General features: G+C 36.7%; 1 long non-coding RNA gene across 1 annotated transcript in view; it reads left to right on the top strand.

Annotated features, from left to right (window-relative positions):
• Positions 1–23,745, top strand: part of LOC102164767 (uncharacterized) — a 614,073-nt gene that overhangs the window by 587,345 nt on the left and 2,983 nt on the right. The gene's annotated exons all lie outside the window — the stretch shown is intronic.

Genomic DNA, 23,745 nt, shown 5'->3' on the forward strand with positions numbered 1-23,745 from the left:
TGGCATGCCCTTCACAGACCTGGCATATTGAAAGCTCACAGTAAGTATTTGTTCACCACCTCTTTCCCATAAAAGTTTAAGTCAGGCTTACCCTGCATTTCAAAGGTGTGCTGAGGCATGTAGGATTAGACATTCAGGGATCCACTGCTGACCACATGGGACCTTTCACAAGAAGTCGTATTCACATACTTGAGTCAGCCTAGAACTTCAGAAAATGAAAACAGCTCTCTCCTCTTTTCCTATCTAGGTAGATTCCTTATTCCTTTATCCTTACTTTGTTCCTTCCTCGATTCATACAAGAACCAAATAGCTAACATGGTAATTTTAGACAAATTTAATTTGTAAAGCTCTTGTTTACAATATTTATGTAACTGTAGGTAGAATTAGAACACACTTCCTCTCCCACATCAAGAATAAAATGAGTTGCTATTCAATTCAACAGAAGGTATTTAGTATCAACATCTTGCAAAGTAGTGTCCTAGAAAATATGTTTGGGAAATATGCATAAAAGATAGAAATATTGAAAAGGAAGATAACTAAACTGCTGGCAGTAACAGACAGAAGAGTAAAGTGAGTATATGATTGAGGTCAGTTAATGTGCTGTGATGAGGAGGTAAGAATGATTGCTTTTGACCTAAGGGAGATCAGAGGATGTGGTACTTTTCAGAACTTTTGAGCATCCCTAACCATTAGTTAATTGACTCCTGTATGTAAATGTGTTATTGGCTCTGTATGTGTTTCCTGGCAATTAATAACCACATTCCCAGCTAATTTTATGTATTTTCTATCTGTGCCTCTTTGGATGCAGGGAAGTTATTTTAGAATGATCATACACAGACTAGTCTCAGAATGCTAGTTTTATAAAGAGGAAAATGTTGACTGAAAGGAGATTGAACAATGTGACAAGTGTTGCAATATTGAATGTGGATTGGGGTCCAAGCATGAGAAATATGGTGGGGAATAACGGGAAAGAAAGGAAGGTTGCAAGAATGATTCTGAGGAAGTTGTTGGGAAGAACATCTCTAAAAATAGTATTCAACTCAATCATGATAGAACTAGTATGATATAGCAACTATAGTGACAGAATCTGGGACAATGACTATTGGAGGCTGTTTCAAGACATCTGTAAAGTAACAACAGTAAGGAAAGCTTAAATTTGGTGCCAAAATTCCATCAGAATTTGGAGTTTTCATCTAGAAATTAACTGCAAAATGAGATATGAAGAGAAGTTTAGCTCATCTGAAGATAAAGTAGTCTGAAATTGAGAAGTCAAAAAAACAAATGTTTGGCATGGTTGCAAAATGATGCACATTACACTCAGATGTGTGAAAGAAATAAAGATTCTGTATTTTTTTTTCTATAACTGTCCCACATTTCTCACTACCCTTCAATGGCTGGGTAGCAAGAAAATAAAGTATAGCTTAATTTTATTTTCCAATATCAATCATTAAATCAGTACAACCCAATTATTAAAATTTGGGCATAAGAAAATGTGATTTCTTGGATAACTCAAATGCATGTTTTCTCTTATATTCTCAGATTACATCTGGATGTAGAGGAATAGACTCATGGCTTATGAGATGATCTTGTAACACTGGGAAAAGGATCTTATGCTGTTAATTTATACTGTGCTCTGGCTCATATGCAAGGTTTATCTAAAATGTTGTTTCACTTGGTTAGGCTGGTGGTAGCTGCTGAATTCTGCACAGATGATTTCTTATTCTTTTTCCTAGTATTGTAGGAACTTCCCCGGTTGGATTGACTTTTTGAATTTCTGCTGCTTCTCCCATCTGGCCTGTGATCTAATGGTAGCATCTCTTGTGAGATTACTTTGCTCCCAAACCTCAGAAGGCCATATTGCCTTTTGCACAGAGGTATTTGGAAGTAGAGGTGAGACCTTCTCTTTGCCTGACAGCACTGTTCTACCTCCCCACTATACCAGCATCCAAAGTTAACTCAGGGATACTCTGTGTAGGAGTCTGCTCTCCACATCCCAAATGGGTAACTAGGCAGTATCCCATGGATAGTGGACCTCATGCTCAAACTGAACCTTGCTGTTTCAACCTGTATATACTTTGCAGTTCCAGGGCTGGGAAATTAGAGTAGGTGGCTTCCCTGATGTGTATTTCTTCAGTCTCCTTGCTCATCTGCCTTTTTCTTCTGAATTTCTGTGACAGGATTTTCATTTAGTTCTCCTGCTTGTCTACCTAGGCGATCTGTACCATCATACTCTATCATTTAAGTTCTCAAGCCCAGACAATAGTATGCTCAATGGGAAAATGGAAGGACAAACTTTTCTATCACAACAATACCTGGTTTTTAAATCTGTAAGCTTTAACATTTTATTTTGACATCAGTTGCCACCTCTTTTTTCCTTTTTATTCTTTCTGAACTATATGGATGCTGATAGCAGAAATGCCATGGACTTGCCTCTGGAAGTGTAGAGGGCTTCTAAAATTTTGATACCCACTTCCTATCCTATGTGAAATCAACCAAATCTTTCTGTTAAAAGCATGCCTAGAAAAGAAATCAAAGCAGGCTAAATAAAAGCCATGTTTCACAAGGTATAAGACTGGGAGCTAAGATGTTTTAATTAAGTATGTACTGTTTAGTTACACTATTTCTGTTTTTCTTTAGAAATTGAAGTTATTGGATATCTTTAGGTTATATACTAAAGGCTTATTCCTCTGCAGAGTAATCACTGGAAAACATATGTCTGAATTAGCAACAAAAAAATAAAAATTACTGTCTGTTATTTGAGAATTAGAGTGTTTTTATGAGTTAAAAATATAACATTCTAAAAATACTTTGAGGAGAAAATTTTATGAATTTGTAATAGAAAAAGAAAGTGCTATATTGAAAAATAGAGCCTCAGTGGATATCAAATTGATAGAAAAATAAAAATATGGAAACTATTTCTAGTGATAGTATGTTATAGTGCAAATAGAGCAGACTTTAGAATGACTAGAAAAGCAGGATGTAAAGTTGGCCATGGTTTTCCAGTTGTAAATCAGGATGACAAATTGAAATGCTATTCCTTTTCATCTTCTTTCATCTTTCCTTCACTCAAAAGTTTTTATCCAAAATTGACAATATGGACTTCTGTTTTGAAAATTTTCTATCTATATATTCAGGGAACAGAGAGTCTCCAAGTGTGAATATTAGAGAAAAGCATGGCCTTGACCTTCTTGACTTAAGCACAGATTTATAGTGAGAGAATCTATTTATCCTTGGGCAATATGACATAGCAAAGCAGAGTTGTATTAAAAAATAATTTAAAAAATTTAGATTAGTTTTAGATTTACAGAAAAGTTACAGAGATAGTAAAGTTTCTATATATCTCACACCCAGTACCCCTACTGTTAATATCTCCTGTAACTTTAGTACAGTTATTGAAACAAATGAACTGAAACATACAGTAAATGAACCAATATATCTTTTATTGCAAGTAACAAAGATTAAATCAAAGTAGTGTCAATAGTAGTATTAAAATTAATAATGATAACCAAATGGCCTAAAAATAATACAGGCTCTCAATATGATTGGAACCAGGCCCTCCAACAATGTTATCAATATCAACCCACTATTTTTTTTCCTTTTTGCCAGAATTGACCCTGCATTCCCTTTGTTAGCATAATTCAGACAGAAATTCCGAGCACAGAGGAAAAGTATACACAGCAGTTTCAGGCTTATATCTATAGTCTCAGTAACCTTGATATATAATGTTTCCAACAAACCTTAAGATTGATCCTTATTGAGCTACAGGTCACATGACCCTTTGTGGACTAGTCACCATAAAAAACTGAATACATGGATTAGCCAGACTAGCATTACATCCCAACATTGGTCCAAGGATAAGGTTTTCTTTCCAAAATAACTTATGGAACAGATGTTCCTTATGAATAAATTGAATGGCTGATAGAAAGAGAAAGAATACATACTACAACATATCAAGAAAGAAAAATTATTTTTTCCTAGTATAATGTTTGTATGGATAGGTGTCCTAATCTTTTTTTTTTTTTTTTTTTTTTTTTGCTTTTTAGGGCCATACCCACAGCATATGGAGGTTCCCAGGCTAAGGGTCCAATCAGAGCTACAGCTGCCAGCCTACACCACAGCCACAGCAAGACCAGATCCGAGCCACTTCTGCACAGGAGCCTTAACCCACTGAGCTAGGTCAGAGGTCGAACTTGCAACCTTATGGTTCCTAGTCAGATTTGTTTTGACTGTGCCATGATGGGAATTCCAGGTGTCCTAATCTTGAAAGAGTCTCTAAGCATACTAGTCTACAATCATTTGTATCTAGAAAAATGTATGGTTGGATCTTTCTATTATATGAGAAAAAAAAAAATTCTTTTCTTTTGTATTGGTTATCTTGTAAGGTAAATATCTCTCTCACTCTTTTTTTTTTTGGTGGGGGGCAGTGCTTGTGGCATATGGAAGTTGCTGGGCCAAGGACTGAACCCACACCTCAGCAGTGACATAAGCCACTAGAGTGACACCACTGGATCCCTAACCTGCTGCAGAACAAGGGAACTCCAGTTATCTTTATTTTTAAATTAAATTATTTTGACGCTCAATATTTAACTACTATTTCTCTCACACCTTCATGACATACAATACCCAAATGCCTCTAGAAATATTTTCCTGATACTCTCTATATACAGTGTTTTACAAGAAGGTTAAATAATACCTAGGAATATTTTAAGTTGTTATTGAGGTTTTGAGAATTTTCCTTCGTAAAAACAGAAACAATAATTAACAATTTATGGTATAGTCTAAGAACTGTGAAACATATTTATAAATAAGATATCTTATAATTATAGCAGTTTCCATTGTGACTCAGCAGAAACAAATCTGACTAGTAACCATGAGGTTGAAGGTTTGATCCCTGGCCTCGCACAGTGGGTTAAGGATCCAGTGTTGCCATGAACTGTGGTGTAAGTCGCAGACATGGCTCAGATCCTGCATTGCTGTGGCTGTGGCATAGGCCAGCTGCTGTAGCTGATTTGACCCCTAGCCTGGGAACCTCCATGTGCTGTGGGTGTGGCTGTAAAAAGCAAATATGTATGTGTATGATATCTTACAATTATAACTCATAGAGCAACCATTTAATATTATATAATTTTTAGTTCTATACTATAGAAGAAGCAACTGAGTCAAAGGGACAAAGTAAATTTTAAAATGCCACAAAGCTAGTAAGTAGTTTTGTATATACCATTTAAGTTTCCCATCACACCTTCTTTGTTTCACATATTCCAAAGAACTTTGTCTAATTTTGCACACTGAGCCACTGCTACAGAGTTTCCCTTTGTGTGAATTCTGACCAAATTCAAATGGCTACAACATTATCATTCCTTTCCTCAAGGACCCAATGCATTAAACTTCTGTCCTTTGCATGACTTCCCTGTTGACACTGAGGCAAAGGACATCATGATACCAAATGTGCCCAGACTTAAGCAACCTAGAAATAGGAAAGGATTATAACCTTGAAGGTGAATCTTTGACCAACAGGAAATAGCAGCAAGATGATAAAATTTTCCATTACTCTCCCATGCATAGCCTGCCCAAGAGGTAGTCATTAATAAGGCTTCTTCGGAGATACTCCCATGATATCAAGCCATCAGTCACACTTAATACCATGTATTGGTCAGCTTGGGAGTGCACTGCTTATCAACTCTCCATTCTTCCCTGCCTTACTTTCCTTTGCCCTCACCCCTGCTCTCCAGGATTGTGCTCTTGAATAAAGTAAAACACAAAAGGCTTTGCTTTAGTCTCTTTTTCTAAGAAACTCAGGCTAAAACAGTTGGTATCAGAAATGGTCTCAGAAAGTGGACCCATAGGGTAATATATTGAAGCTGCATTACTGACCATTCTCACAACAATAAGGATCCTATTGCTAATGTTAAGAGGGGCTGGTGATTAGCTCTGGCGTGCCGTGACATCACAATTACTAAAGCTTTCCCTTGTGGTTAATTGGGATAAGGTGCAGGTGGAAGATAAGACTTTAGGATATGCAGTGGCTGTATGCTTATAGGGTCTAGGGACAATGATAATTATAGGGACTGGGGATTGGGCTGGCTTTTGTTAGTGATATTGGAAGCTTTGAAAAAGAAAATTATAGGCTTAGAGCAGCCAATTGCCAACTTGAGGCAGTCTGTGAAAGCCAGAGGGCTTCTATGGCTTCATTTATGCAGAGCCTTAACATCTATGAGTACAGGGCACTCTGCAGAAAATCAAACCCCAGATTTAATTTTAAGTGTGACAGAGCTGTGAGGGAGACCAAATAGCTGTGAGAGATCGCATCTATTTAGTTCAGGACTCTGGTTGGAAAAGAGCAAGATTTTGAGAACTGGGATGAGGACATTTATGTAGACTGAACTGAAAATCTTGGACTCTGCATTCTGCTGAATAACGGCAGAAATAGGTCCTCTCTCACGACAGAGGAGAGTGATTTTTCCTAGCTTGGATCACATTCATTGCATGGAGGAAAATCCCTCCCCAAATACTTCCTTGTCCTCTCAGGAGCTGACCCACCAATACTTATTCTTTCCAGGCTCATTATGAAGCATGAAAATTCAGTATTTCTCCCTGGAGAAAGTTATTTAATCACATATTGGAATTATAATGCCTGCTTAATATGTACAGGGTAGGAACTGGGGAATAATAGTAGTGGGTCTTTAAAGTGCCAGAGCAAGGTAAAAGAATATAAGGCGTGGCGGGCATCTTATACTGACTTCCCTAGGAAACAGACTCTCAGATGGAGATTTGCATGCAAGAGTATTTTTGAGACATACTCTTGGAAACAGCACTTATTAGGGGATGAGAAAAGCAGGATTGGGCAAAGGGAGAAGCTAAACTGCTATGCTGTGGTTGAGGAAGTGGTTTCAGGCAGTGCCACAAGGTCTCAAGCAGTGCTACTCATTCTGGAGTTGAATGAGAATTGAATCAAGAGAAAAGGCCTTTGAATTTCTTCACAGATCAGTCATCTGATGTGGGCTGACCCCTCAAGGGAGGGAAATTTGTTTGAGGGAACTCCCTGTGGCCATGGGCAGTTCTCAGAAACAGACGTAGCTGTGAGGCATCAACCAACACTGCCAAAGCTGGGAAAATGTACCTCAGTCCTGAGTGGAGAACTGGGCAGCTCACCAAAGCAAACGCTATAATAATGAGAATTTATTGTATTTGAAGCACTCACTGTTAAATTGAAAGTCAATGTTCTGTCAAGAAATGGAGTCAGTCTTCATAATCTGTTGAGATAATTATTCAAAGTTTGGACACAATGATAGCCTACAGAAAATAAGGTGGGAATGTCATTACATCCTGCCAAAATATGAAAGAGGAAAGGGATACTCACGTAAGTGGCAATGTTAGAATAGATATCGATGTGCATTTTAAGAGTACACCATCAACTTTTTCCCTGAAGTATTCATAGACTGTTTCCTTCACTGAGGCAATATGGAATAATATATTGGTGGGGCATGAAGAAAGGACTCATATCCTTAAGAAAACCAATGTTTCCTGCCCAGGTAGGACTTCAATGGCAGTGGGGAATTTTGCTGTGAAACTGTGCTTTCCAGGACAAGTAGGAATAATAGTATTCTGGAGTGAAAGAATACAGGCGACAGCATTTCATATTCAGAGGCAAAATGGATTTAATTACTCTCATGGGTAATATTGCTGGAGTAGAAATTAGGGTGTCTTGTTACACAGGTATCTGTGATGATGGCAAATAAATACTAGAGAAAGATGGCAAATAAATGTCCTAGAGGAAAGGTAGGTGATAACCAGAGTAGTGTGTCACGTGACATATACAATAAAAATAAAATGACGTAAAATGAGATCTTTTGAACTGACATCAGCCATCAAAGTGGAAAATTAGGATTCCTCACAAAAATTCCAAATTTTAAGTCTGTTCATAGACCCAGAAACCACTGATTGAAGAGGAATCCAGGTCTCCTTGAGAATGGACTTGTATATTACTGCAAGTAAATTACATAAATATTCCCCTGATCATTTCCAAAAGGAACTTGCTTAATACTAGGATAACTGTGTTTGGCAAAGAGGAATGACAGATATTGTAAGGACTGTCAGGCAAGGGTTCTGAACTGAGACTGATAATGGAGAGACTGAAATACATGAGTGGAGGCTATGCCAGGTGATAGATGGAGTTTTAGCTCAGGTTTGTCTCACTGTCTCATAATTCAATAATCCAACATGTCCACACAACTACCCTACAGTTATTTCTGTGGCCCCAAGTGGATAATTGTGTCTGATATACTTACCTGGCAGAATCTTCACATAGATTTATGATCTGTGGAGTATAAGCCATTATGGTTTAAAAAAAAAAAAAAAAAAAAAAAAAGGCCAAGCAGAAAGCCCTTCTCTATCCTGGAGGATATATAAGAAGCAATACTATATTTAGGAGGAGTTAAAGTGATAAGAACCACCATTAGATACTTAAACAATGCAGAGGCAGTGGCTTCTTCCATGTCCCCCATTCAGTTCACCTACTGGGCTGCTGGAAAAAAATCAATAAAAAATTGATACTGATTAGTAGATGACTGTGGGCTAACTACCTTATGCTTACCCAGGCTGTGGCCCCAACTGCATGTATATGCTTGGCGTGGTGTTTTTATTGGCGTAGTACCACACATCTCTGGCACTTGGCACACAGGAAATTATTTACCAGTTGCATTTTTCTTTAATTCTGACAGTAGGGAGAAACAAAAGCAGTTTTTCATCACATAGTCAGGGTAGCAGTATACATTCTCTGATTGCCCTAAGGGCTATATTAATGCTCATGCTCACATTCATGATAGGCTCTGCAGAAACACTGATCCTCTTGCTATTCCTCAGAACATCATGTTGGTCTACTGTAATGTATCAAGCTAATTGAACTCAATGATATGGAACTAACAAGGATTCTATATGTTCTAGAAAGACACCAGAATGGCAAACGGTGAAGGGAAGTCCTGTTGAAGATATCAGTGAACAGTTGAGGAGTTCAAGTCAACTGTAGCATATTCACCAATTATAGTGCTTGCTGTGGACCTATGGATTTTTGAGGAAACATTTACCATACTTTAGAACACTGCTATGATCCTTTATTGGGTTATTCCAGAAAAATGCAGTTTTTTTTATAGAGCCACTAGCAAGAAAGTATTCTGTAGCAAGCCAAGACCCTGGTGCAAGCTGCTTTGTAACTCAAAATATGTGACCCGGAGGTCTTATAGTACTAAACATATCTGACATATTTAGGATGCTATACTGAATCTCTGATTTGCTCCATTAGGGAAGCTGACATACAAAATCCTAGGCTAAAGGACAAAATCAAGCTTTCCACAACCAGGAAATTATCATCTTTGAAAAAATAAAACCTAGTATACTACTAGGCCATAATGGCAAGAAATCCTGACCATTGGGCACCAAATGCCTACGTAGACACATCTATTTATCCCAATTTGGGTATTATAAGACCTGCCAAGTTGTAAGTTTGGGAATGTGAAGCAGTAACTCAGTGTATCATGGGCATGATATACGGGATCTGACCAGAGCAGATATAGAAAGCATGGGAAATTAGGTGAACTGGTGGTCAGAAATCCAATATCACCTTACCTCTATTTCATTTGCATAGCTCCTTCATAGTATTTCCTGTGAACAGTTGATGTTGAATAAAAATAAAAGAAGTCCTATTTCACATATGAATTGGCTTAAGGAAATGTCCTTAGATGAGATTCTATGACTAATTCGACCTGTATCTTACCTCTTTGGGAAGAAGTAAGGACACTTACACAATGGAAGTACTGTGTTACATTAAGTCCCTGGATATTAGGGCAAGCATCAGTAGACCTGAGAACTAGTCAGTCGGACAGATGCTTCTTATATGTTGTTGCAGATCATCTCAATTTCCTTGTTTCTGGAGACTTTGACTCTTTTTTAGAGACTAAGCTGTTTTGTGATAACCCATTCTGTGTAGACTTCAAAAAGATTCATGAAGTACAACCCAATTGTGTCTCATCTCATGGATTCTGGGAATACCATTGGTCTCCTATTTTGAAGCTTTCCTATTCCATGATGAGTGGATGTTGTGGGCATATTCAGGGTCTCCACACATGCAACCCAGAAATAACAAATTAAATCACAACCTGGGAGGTGAAACTTAACCATGAAGTGATTATAGATTGAGGAGTTCCCATCATGGCTCAGTGGTTAACGAATCTGACTAGGAACCATGAGGTTGTGGGTTCGATCCCTGGCTTTGCTCAGGGGGTTAAGGATCTGTCATTGCCATGAGCTGTGGTGTAGGCCACAGACGTGTCTCAGATCTGGCATTGCTGTAGCTGTGGCGTAGGCCAGTGGCTACAGCTCCAATTAGACCCCTAGCCTGAGAACCTGCGTATGCCACGGGTGCAGCCCTAGAAAAGACAAAAAAAGAAAAAAAAAAAGAGAGAGAGAGATTATAGGTAAAGATAAATTTTCAAATCCCAGGAATAAATGTCTTGAGAAAAGCTTTTTTATTTTATCTTTTGGAGGATAACCTCATGAGTTTGAGTCATGCTTAATAGTGATGGCCAACTTAGTAATACATTCTTGTATTTACTCTCCTTCTTTCCTCAATTAATTTCATTTTTTTTCCTCACTTCTGTTTGGGGTTCAAGTAGTGGAGCTGAAATATTTGATTCAGGCTATGCTATCTGGGAAATGCAGGCTAAGATAGAGAAAATAGTAGCCGAGAACAGAAAATCAGACCCCTAACCTGCTCCTAGCCACTCTGATCCATGACTACTTTGAATGTCAGTAAACTCCCCTCCAAATGTCCCTGTGGTCTGTGCTTGAATATCCTAATAAGTATTTCACTTTGTTCCTCCTATGTTGTATATATTTTTCTCAAGATTCTTTATGTCTCTGAGAAATTAGATATTGCAGTCTTTAAGATCAGGATATCATCTGTTAATTAAATGCTACTCATCAATTCTTTGTGGTAATTTTACTATGTACAGTATAACCCATTAAGAACTAAATTGAAACCACTGTATATACTCTACTTAAGATTAATTGCAACAGTGGTGCCTCAGCAAAACATGCAATCTTAGTTCATTGTCAGATAGTAATTGTGATAGCACAGAAATAGCCTTTAGGATGATATAGTAAAACTTCTCTAAAATGTTTTTGTAAAAAACAGTTTCTAAACATTTGGAGGAGAAAGAAGAGGAAAACTAAGGAGAATTTAGTTTATACAAACCCTGAGTTAATCAAATCAATACGCAAGAGAAAAAAATGAGCTGTCTTAAAACATCTTTTAATAAAATAAATCAACAAAGAATGTTTTTATAATGGGCATCTGTTATAACACCAAATATTTCTCACATATTTATTTTGTATGTTTGTTTGTACCAAACCAAGTGCTAAAAATTATTTTTGGTGTATTAGAATAAAAATACACTCACCCTCATAAACAAACACAAACAAAGATAATAAAAACCAAAAACCTAACAGTTAGTTCTAAGCTTCCTAACAATCAGGACAAAATGGAAACTATATCTCTTGTTGACTATCAAAGAAGCTAACAGAAAAAAAAAGAAAAAGAAACTCTTTCTCTTCTGCAGACCATATGCTTATTAAAGAATATATAGATAAAATTTAAAGACGTTAAGCAGAAAACAATGCAGATTTGGGGTGACTATTTTATTGCAAATAAATGGTTATTTTTTGGCCATATTCCTAGCATGTAGAATTTCCAAGGCCAGGGATCAAACCACAGCAGCAACCTAAGCCACAGCAGTGAAAATGCTGAATCTTTAACCCAATAGGCCACTAGAATTCCTATAGAAGGCTATTTTAAAAGGCAACCAAGAGAGCTTTCTTCCCTGCCTGCTTGCATCTCTCACAAGCATTCTATCATAATAAATCTGTTTCTTGCCTATCACTTTGTCTCTGAATTCATTCTGTGCAGAGAACCTCAGTAAGTCCAGACATCAGGGGGTTTAAGGGACATTTACAGTACACGGAGTGATGACAGTTTTGTTTCCCCACCTACCTGTGACTGATGCCCTAGCTGTGTAGAGCCCTTATACACAGATTTCTAAGCTAACAGATGCAAATAAAGATATAAGATTGGGAAGAATTGCCAAAGTTCTTTAGATAGTATATCAAACATGAAAAAGATTTCCCTGGAGATGGGATTAAGATGGCAGAATACAAGGACTGGAGCTCAACTTCTCTCCTAAAAACAACAAAATTCACAACTAAAGGCTGAGCATTCTTCACCCAAATGGACCAGAAACATTAAAAAAGATATCCTACTCCAGAAGAAAAAGACGAGGACACATCAGGAGGTAGGAGGGGCGATTTCATGATGTCAACAACCCCATACCTCCTGGGTGGGAAGCTCCACAGACTGGAAACTAACTGGTTCACAGAGACTCACCTACAGGAGTGAGAGTTCTGAGCCCCACATCAAACTCTCACTGTGTGGGGATCTGGCACTGGGAGAAAGAGCCCCTGGAGTATCTGGCATTGAAGGCCAGTGGGACTTGTGCACAGGAAATCATGGGACTGGGGGAAACAGAGACCCCATTCTTAAACGGCACACACAGACTTTCATGTGCACTGTGTTCCATGGCAAAGCAAAGTCTCCATAGGAATCTGGGTCAAACCTGACTGCAGTTCTTGGAGGACATCCTGGGAAAACAGGGGTGAATGTGGCTTGTTGTGAGGGAAGGACATTGGAAGCAAAGCTCTTGGGAATATTCAGCAGCATGCCTTTCTCTGGGGATGGCCATTTTGGGAAAATCTGGCCCCACCCATCAGTCAGCACTGAGAAGCCCCAGGGCAAACAACAATCCAGGTGGGATCACATCCCCGCCCCTCAGTAAACAGACTACCTAAAGACCCCTCAGGCACACAACTGCCTCTAACCTCATCCAGAGACACAGCCCCACCCACCAATGGGATTAGAATCAGTTCCACCCAGCAGTGGGCGGGCATCAGCACCTCTCATCAGGAAGCCTACAGCAAGCCCCTATACTGACTTCAGGCACAAGTGGGGCAGACACCAGAAGGAAGAGAGGCTACAACTCTATTATCTGGAAAAAGGTCACCACACCAAAAACCTATAAAAATGAAAAGACAGAGAACTATAACTCAGATGAGGGAGAAAGAAAAAATCCCAGAAAAACAGCTAAGCATTGAGGAGATTCTTAGCCTCCAGGAAAAAGACTTTAGACTCTTGATGCTGAAGATGATGCAAGACATTGGACATAAACTGGAGGCAAAGATGGATAACTTATAGGAAACACTGAGCAAAGAGATACAAGATATAAAACTTAAACAAGAAGAGATGCAAAATACAATAACTGAAACATAAAAATCATTAGAAGCAGCTAAGAGCAGAATACAGGAGGCAGAAGAAAGAATAAGTGAGGTGGAGGACAGATTAGTGGAAATTACAGATGCAGAACAGAAAAGAGAAAAAAGGTTGAAAACAAATGAAGAGAGTCTCAGAGAACTCTGGGACAACATTAAACACACCAACATCCATATTATAGGGGCGCCAGAAGGAGAAGAGAGAGAAAAGAGGACAGAAAAAATATTCCAAGAGATAATAGCCAAAAAATTCCCTAACATGGGAAAGGAACCACTCACTCAAATCCAGGAAGCACAACAAGTACCATAAAAAATAAACCCAAGGAGGAATTCACTGAGATACATAGTAATCAAACTGGTCAAATTTAAAGACAAAGAGAAAATCTTGAAAGCAGCTAGGGAAAAGAAACAAGTAACATACAAGGGAACCCCAATAAGGTTATCAGCAGATTTTTCAGCAGGATCTCTACAGGCCTGAAGGGAGTGCCATGACATACTTAAAGTGATGAAAGGAAAAACCTCCAACCAAGATTACTCTCCCCAGCAAGGCTCTCATTCAGATTTGAAGGAGATATCAGAAGCTTCACAGATAAGCAAAGGCTGAGAGAATTCCGCAGCACTAAACCAGCCTTACAACAAATACTAAAGGAACTTCTCTAGGCAGATAAGAACAAGAGAAGAAGGAAAGAAAAAAGAGCAACAAACACAAATCCAAAGAAATTAATAAAATGGCAATAAGAACATACATATCAATAATTACCATAAATGTTAAAGGACTAAATGCCCCAACCAAAAAACAAAGACTGGCTGAATGGATACACAAACAAGACCCATACATACACTGTCTTCAAGAGACCCACTTGACTTCTAGAGACACATACAAATTGAAAGTGAGAGGATGGAAGAAAATATTTCATGCAAATGGGGATCAAAAGAAATCTGGAGTAGCAATACTCATATCAGACAAAATAGGCTTTAAAATGAAGAATATCTTAAGGGACAAGAAGATCATTACCTAATGATCAAAGAAGCAATCCAAGAGGAAGATATAACAATTTTAAATATCTACCCAAAATAGCATCACTGCAATATATAAGGCAACTGCTAACAACCTTAAAAGGAGAAATTGACAATAACAAATCATAGTGGGGGACTTTAACTCCCCACTTACAGCAATGGACAGATCAACCAGACAGAAAATCAATAAGGAAACATAGGCCCTGAATGATGCATTAAACCAGATGGACTTAATAGATGTATATAGGACACCCCATGCAAAAGCAAAAAAATGTACATTCTTCTCAAGTGCACATGGAACATTCTCTAAGATTGATCACATCCTGGACTACAAGTTCAACCTTGGTAACTTTAAGAAAAATGAAATCATATCAAGTATCTTTTCTGACCACAATGCTATAAGACTGGAAATCAACAACAAGAAAAAAACTGCAAAAAACACAAACATGTGGAGACTCAACAACATGCTACTAAACAACCAATGGATCACTGAAAAAATCAAAGAGGAAATTAAAAAATATTTAGAAGCAAATGACAACAAAGATATGACACTCCAAAACCTATGGGACGGGGCAAAAGCCATTCTAAGAGGAAAGTTTATAGCAATACAAGGAAATAAGAAAAAGCTCAAATAAACAAGCTAACTTTACATCTAAAGCAGCTCGAGAGACAAGAACAGACAAGAGCTAACGTTAGTAGAAGGAAAGAAATCATTAAGATCAGAGGATCAATGAAATAGAAACAAAGAAAACCATAGAAAAGATCAATGAAACGAAAAGCTGGTTCTTTGAAAAGATCAACAAAATTGATAAACCCCTAGCCAGACTTATCAAGCAAAAAAGAGAGAGGATTCAAATCAATAAAATTAGAAATGAAAAAGGAGAAGTAACAATGGATATCACAGAAATACAAAGGATCATAGGAGACTACAATATGCAAGTATATGCCAATAAAATGGAAAACCTAGAAGAAATGGACAAATTCTTAGAAAAGTACAATCTTCCAAGACTAAACCAAGAGGAAATAGAAAAGATGAATGGACCAGTCACAAGATATTCAAATGAAACCATGATTAAAAAACTTCCAACGAACAAAATTCCGGGAACAGATGGCTTCACAGGCGAATTCTATTAATCATTTAGAGAAGAGCTAACACCTCTCCTTCTGAAACCATTTCAAAAAATTGCAGAGGAAGGGATACTCCCAAACTCATTCTATGAGGCCACCATCACCCTGATACCAAATCCAGACAAGGATACCACAAAAAAAGAAAACTATGGGCCAGTTTCACTGATGAACATTGATGCAAAAATCCTCAACAAAATACTAGCAAACCACATCCACCAATACATTAAAAGGATTGTACATCATGATCAAATGGGATATATCCCCTGGATGCAAGGGTTCTTCAATATCCACAAATCCAGCACTGTGATACACCACTTTAACAAACTGAAGAATAAAAACCATATGATCCTCTCAATAGACATGGAAAAAGCCTTTGACAAAATCCAACACCCATTTCTGACAGAAACCCTTCAGAAAGAGGGCATAGAGGAAACCTACCTCAACATGATAAAGACCATATACGACATACCCACAGCCAACATCATTCTCAATGGTGAAAAGCTGAAAGAATTCCCGCTGAGATCAGGAACAAGACAAGGATGTCCGCTCTCACCACTACTCTTCAGCATAGTTTTGGAAGTCCTTGCCACAGCAATCAGAAAAATAAAAGAAATAAAAGAATCCAGATGGGAAAGGAAGAAGTAAAACTATCACTATTTGTAGATGACATGATAATATACCAGAGAATCCTGAAGACTCTGCCTGAAAACTGTTAGAGCTCATCCACGAATTTGGCAAAGGCACAGGATACAAAATTAATACACAGAAATTGACAGCATTTCTATACACTAACATTGAAAGATCAGAAAGGGAAATTAGGGAAGCAATCCCGTTTACCATCACATCCAAAAGAATAAAATACCTAGGAGTAAACCTACCTAAAGAGACAAAAGACATGTACTCTGAAAACTGTAAGACACTGATGAAAGAAATCAAAGATGACACAAATAGATGGAAAGACATACCATGCTCCTGGATTGGAAGAGTTAATATTATCAAAAAGACTACACTACCCAAGTTATCTACAGATTCAATGCAACCCTTATCAAATTGCCAAGGACATTTTTCACAGAACTCAAACAAAATATTGTAAAGTTTGTTTGGAAGCACAAAAGACCCAGAAGAGCCAAAGACATCCTGAAAAAGAAAAATGGAGCTGGAGGAATCAGGCTCCCGGACTTCAGACTATACTGCAAAGCAACAATCATCAAAGCCATATGGTATTGGCACAAAGACAGAAATATAGATCAGTGGAACAGGATAGAAAGCCCAGAATTAAAACCACGCACCTACAGACTACTAATCTATGACAAAGGAGGCAAGGATATACAGTGGAGAAAGGACAGCTTGTTCAATAAGTGGTGCTGGGAAAACTGGACAGCCACATGGAAAAGAATGAAATGAGAACACTCCCTAACACCAGACACAAAAATAAACTCAAAATGGATTCAAGACCTAGATATAAGACCAGACACTATAAAACTCTTAGAGGAAAACATAGGCTAAACACTCTGTGACATAAACGACAGCAACATCTTCTCAGATCCACCTCTTAGAGTAAATACAGTAAAAACAAAAATAAACAAATGGGACCTCATTAAACTTAAAAGTCTCTGGACAGCAATGGAAACCCTCTACAAAATGAAAAGACAACCCACAGAATGGGTGAAAGTCTTTGCAAGTGAATCAACTGACAAGGGATTAATCTCCAAAATTTTTAAACACCTCTTACAGCTCAATACTAGTAAAACAAACAACCCCATCAAAAAATCTGCAGAAAATCTCAACAGACAATTCTCCAGCGAAGGCATATGGATGGCCAAAAAACACATGAAAAGATGTTCAACATCACTCATCATTAGCGAAAAACAAATCAAAACCATGATGAGGTACCACCTTACACCTGCCAGAATGGCCATCATCCAAAAATCTACAAACAATAAGAGCTAGAAATGGTGTGGAGAAAAAGGAACCCTAGTATACTGTTGGTGGAATGTAAATTTGTGCAACCACTCTGGAAAACAGTATGGAGATTCCTCAGGAATCTAAACATATAACTACCATTTGATCCAGCAATCCCACTCCTGGGCATCTATCTGGAGAAAACCATGACTCTCAAAGACACATGTACTCCGATGTTCATTGCAGCACTATTTACAATAGCCAAGACATGGAAACAACCTAAATGTCCATCGACAGAGGAGTGGATCCAGAAGATGTGGTACATATACACAATGGAATATTACTCAGCCATTAAAAGGAAATAAATAATTGTATTTGCAGCAGCATGGATGGACTTAGGAATTATCATGCTAAGTGAAGTCAGCCATACAATCAGACACCAACATCAAATGCTTTCACTGACATGTGGAATCTTAAAAAAGAACAGACTGAACTTCTTTGCAGAACAGATGCTGACTCACAGACATTGAAAAACTTATGGTCTCCTGAGGAGACAGTTTGGGGGGTGGGGGGATGTGCTTGGGCTGTGGGATGGAAATCCTGTGAAATCAGATTGTTGTGATCATTATACACCTACAGATGTGATAAATTCATTTGCGTAATTTAAAAAAAAGATAAAAAAAATAGCAACCAAAAGTATCATCAAAACCTCGCCATTGCTTTATTACACTGGGGAATTTATGTTTACAGTAAAAACTAACAGTTCTATCAAGAGGCTTTCTTTAAGGTAACTCAAATGATTATTATAAAAGTAACATCAATAAATTTAAGAGTATAGATATTATTTCAGTTATCCTCTCTGACCACAATGGCATGAAACTAGAAATCCCACAGGAAGAGAAATGAGAAAAAGCTGACTACATGGAGACTAAACAACATGCTACTAAAAAACCAATGGGTCAAAGAGGAAATCAAAAAGGAAATTAAAAAATACCCTGATACAAATGATAATGAAGATACAACCTTTCAAAATCTATGGATGCTGCAAAAGCAGTGCTTAGAGGGTAATTCATACTGATAAGGGCCTTCCTCAAAAAATAAAATAATCTCAAATTGACTACTTAATCTACCACCTAAATTAATTAGAAAACAAACAAAATCTAAAGTTAGCAGAAGGAAGGAAATCGTAAAGATCAAAGAGGAAATCAATAAAATAGAGATTAAAAAAAATTGAAAAAATCAATAAAACCAAGAGCTGGTTATTTGAAAGGGTAAACAAAGTGGACACACCTCTGGCTAGACTCACCAAGAAGAGGAGAGAAAAAAACCCAAATAAACAAAATCAGAAACTAAAAAGGAAAAGTCACAACACATACTATGGAAATACAAAAAACCATGAGAGAATACCATGAACAGTTGTATGCCAACAAATCTGACAACCTAGAAGAAATGGACAAATTTCTAGAGACTTACAGCCTGCCAAAACTAAATCAAGAAGAAATAGATTAACTGAACAGACTGATCACTAGAAATGAAATTGAATATGTTACAAAAACATTCCCTACAAATAACAGTTACTCAGTCACATGTGATGGGGCATGATGGAGGATAATGTAAGAAAAAGAATATATATATGTATATGTGTGTGTATGTGTGTGTGTGTTTGTATGACTGGGTCACTTTCTGTACAGTAGAAATTGACAGAATACTGTAAATCAACTATAATAGAAAAAATTAAAAATCACATAAAAATAAATAAAATAAAATGTATTCCCTGATCTTGGCAGTGATTCCTCATGTTGCATTACACAGAACCAGTAGATCCAGAGAATATCACAAAAGAGGGAAGTGGTCATCAATTTCTGTATTCCTTGGCTATCTTCCCTTTATTTTGCTTACATATTTATTTTGTTTAATCAGAAGAATTGAGGATATTATCTCCTTTGAAGGGGCTCAACAGTGTAGTAAACACACCTTAATCTCTTTGGTTAGGTAGATATGGGTTTACACCTAACTTCAGGTAGTTAATAGTTATGAGACCTTAGTCATGTCATTGACTTTCTCTCTGTGCCTCTACTTTTCTAAGTATAAGTATAAAATAAGACTATTTAAAGTAAGAATTAAACAGATACAAAGTATTCTGTTTTCTCTTTTCTTGTAATTCTAAGATTTATGGCAATTCACACATAGTCATCTGCTCAGAAGTCAAGGTTCCCTGCCACCTTATTGTAATATTAGAACTTGTATTAGAATGTACAAGGGATTAACAAGTAAGTAAAGGAGAAATAAAGTAATTTTTTGGATCAGTGAGTACAGTTTTAAAAATATCACCAGTTATTCTTTTTTTCTCTTTCCTTTTCTTTTCTTTTCTTTTCTTTTTTTTCTTATCTTTTTAAGGCTGCACCTGCAGCATATGTACGTTCCCAGGTTAGGGGTCGAATTGGAGCTGTAGCTGATGGCCTACGCCACAGCCACAGCAACACAGGATCTGAGCCACATCTATGACCTACACCACAGCTCACGGCAATGCCCGATCCTTAACCCACTGTGCAAGGCCAGTGATTGAATCTGCGTCCTCATGGATGCTAATTTGATTTGTTTCTTTTGAGCCACAATAAAAACTCCCAGTTATTCTTTTTAAGATTTTCAATATTTCAGTAGTGGTTAAAAAGACCAGGAATTGTTATTCTAGATTACTCTCCCTGCAGTGATTTGTTGTAATATTTTGTTTCAAAGATAGAGTGATTCATTGATATTTAACCTCTTCTACACATACATCTATAAATTTGTACTAGAATTTTGACTGTATTGCATTATGATGAAGTTGCTTATATATGAGAATAGACCAGATTTCAGAAGCAAACTTCTTTTCAACACCAAAACCATTTTTTCCTTAAATTGTTATGCTTTCCTTCCTGTTAGGATTTGAGGAGAATTTCCCTATCATTAATGCCTGGCAGAGTGCAGTAGAAAAAAGTACCCAAGTGAAGTCAGACAAAGCTGTGCCCAAATCCCGGTTGCAGCATATACCAACTCTAAGAGCTGGGACAAGTTATTTAACATCTGTAGACTGAAGTTTTTAATCACTCTAATGAGACTGACAGTAGATTCTATGCTTGGCAGTGATAACCCTTAGAAATAAAGCCTCTTACATAGTAAGTTGTCAACAATTGTAGTTATCATTATTAGATATTTCCAAATGGTTGATGAATATATAATAAGTGATGCAAGCATCAGGCCCCTTTTTTTTCCTCCATGGTTCATCTCAATCATATTTCCTAAGTAAAGGCATTACTGGTAACCAGTATATAAGTTAGCACCACTGATTTCTTTGCGTTATTCTTTTCTCTTAGCCTGAAACACATTGATATGACTGTGCTAACCCTACAGTGTGTGCACAACGCTCTTTCTCTTTTTCTCTCTCTTCACATCTGCATTTTAAACCTTAGAGAGCTAAATAAAATAAAATAAATAGAAGCATAAATATAAAAGAAGCCATGAAGTGGAGATGACAGAGCAAAGAGCAAGTATGACAAATATAACACCTTAAGAGTTCCAGCTCATTTGCCAGTATCAGTATCTAATAATCAAGGCATATATATTCTCTTATTTCACACTTTAAATATTAGTTTCTGTCTACTTTCTCTTCAGTAATTTCTTCAAGAAAAATCTTTGTAATCCAATTACAGATATAAGATATGAGAAGAACAATTAGCCAAGTAAGTCAGAGATAAGGTAGTTGCTATTTTATCAGATTTCTCCATTTGATTGCAATTTGAGTTTCATTAAACTAAGTTGCGTAATGAATTTAAAAAGTATTTTAAAATCTGATACATAATTGTGGGATGTTTGGTTTAATTGCTTTTATATTATGCAAATCCTAAAATAGCTTTACTTTTTCTGATCTTATCATAGCAATTGTTGTGCTCTTTAAAACATGACCAAGATAAGAGCCATTATAAAACGTGAATGCTTTAAAAAGACACCAAAGCATTATTTCAACAGTTAGAAGATGTTCCCCTCCCTATTCCCTTTTAAACTTGTTTTTGTTATTTTTATGGATATTAATAATTATCAATAGCTTATTATCTTGCTTCACCACATTTTGATAATTTTCCAAAACTAAGGTTTTGTTTTTTAAATGCACAAGGATGAAAGTCGTAACACTTTATAAAATTGCTATTTTCTTTATTAGTAAATAATCTTTCTTTTTATGTATGATTGATAGTTAATTATTATCTTTTTATTAAAGTATAGTTGATTTACAGTGTTTCTTCAATTAATGTTGTATAGGAAAATGACCCAGCCATACATATATGCACATCTTTTTATATTATCTTCCATCACGTTCCTATGCAAGAGATTGGACATAGTTCCCTGTGCTGTCCAGTAGGACCCTATTGCTTATCCATTTCAGATGTAACAGTTGATGATTTTTACTTCAGTCTCTTTTCTTGCCCCTTCCTTTACACCCCTGGCAACCACAAATCTGCTCTCCTTGGCTGTGATGTATTTCTCTTTTATAGATAAGACCATTTGTTCCATATTTTAGATTATGCATATAAGTGATATCATATGGTATTTGTCTTTTCATTTCTGCTTACTTCATTTAGTATGAGAATCTCTAGTTGTATCCATGTTGCTACAAATGGCATTGCTTTGTCCTTTTTCATGGCTGAGTAGTATTCCATAATATGTATGAAACACATCTTGATCCATTCATCTGTCGATGGACATTTAGGTTTTTTCCATGTCTTGGCTATTGTGAATAGTTCTGTGATAAACACAGGGGCACATGTATCTTTTTGAATGAATGTTTTGTCCAGATATATGCTCAGGAGTAGGATTGCTGGATGATATGATAGTTCTATATTTAGTTTTCTGATGTATCTCCATACTGTTTTCCACAGTGGTTTTACCAGTTTACATTCCCACCAACAGTGAAGGAGGGTTCCCTTTCCTCCACACCCTCTGTTTTGTTTTTTGTTGACTTGTTCATGATGGCCAGTGAAAGGTGCTATTTCATTGTAGTGATTTATTTCATTATTAAAATTTTAATTATTTTAGTATATGGCCACCTTTGAGAAATTCGAAGAAGTACAAAAATAACTTTTATATGACATTAACATTAGACAAAAAGAATAATTTAATTTAAAATATTCATTTTTCTGGTTGCACCCAGGGCATGTGGATGTTCCCAGGCCAGGGACTGGAGCTACACTGTAGCAACAACCCAGGCCACTGCAGTGACAATGTTAGATACTTAACCTACTGTGCCACAAGAGAATTCCCAATAAGAATTTTAAATGTTATTGAAATGTACTTATTATTATATTTTTATATTTTTTATTTTAACTTTTACTAGGTATACCATGGAGCACAAATTTAGCAAATAGCTTGAGCTGTCATAGAAGTTAGAATTTATGAGAGCATTACCCTTTCTCATCAAAGATGCCTTTAGATGACAATCAGTATCAGCATTCAGACTCTTGGCCCATCTGGGAAAGAGAAATTCCAATTGCAAAGAGAATTCCAATTGCTGAGTTTTGCTTTTAGCTTCTTCCAGGAATTGGATCCTGAGTGTTGTAGAAAACAATTAAATAAGGATATAGTATAAAATCCTTTTTTTTAAAAAAATTCCCTCCAGGCTAATAGGTTGTAATTATAGAATGACTATTTCAGAATGTTGCTAATTAGCTGTGAATGTGTGATGCTAAAACAAAAGCTTGTGTACACTACTCTTTTTTTGTGGGTAGTGACTGATGGAATGTGATTTCTTTGCCAATTTGAAGTCTCCTAGGCTTATATTCCACATTGTATAATGAAAAATATATTTTAGGATGATTTTTTATTTAAATAACCATTAATGATTAAAGGATAAACTTACATTGGCAACAGCAAAAATATAGTTTTAAAATGCCCAAATCTAACCCAATCTATCTCTTCAAAACCACTGTGAAGTACCACTTGACAGCAGCCAGAATGGTCATCATCAAGAAGTCTATAGACAATAAATGCTGGAAAGGGTTTGGGGGATATAGTATAAAATCCTTTTACCCAAAACTAATGCTTATCAATTGAAGATTCACTAAATTTATACAATTTTATAATTTATAATTAAGCATAATTATAAAACATTATATGAAAAAGGGAGAATTTCTTCAAATTATAAAAGCTATTTTCATTTCCCCATGTTATTTGTCATCTATTTATTAAGCCATAGCTAAGAGTGTGGCATAAGTACTATCTCATATTAATCATTGAAGTCTCATTACCAGTGTCAATTTTAAGTTAAGAAACTATAATATCTGAATGACTTGGATTTGGTTG

The sequence above is a fragment of the Sus scrofa genome, chromosome 1 (assembly GCF_054392235.1).
Source record: "Sus scrofa isolate SSC_HxYL_T2T_F1_AM1 chromosome 1, Sscrofa_HxYL_maternal_Yorkshire_Landrace_v2.0, whole genome shotgun sequence".
Lineage (NCBI taxonomy): Eukaryota > Metazoa > Chordata > Mammalia > Artiodactyla > Suidae > Sus > Sus scrofa.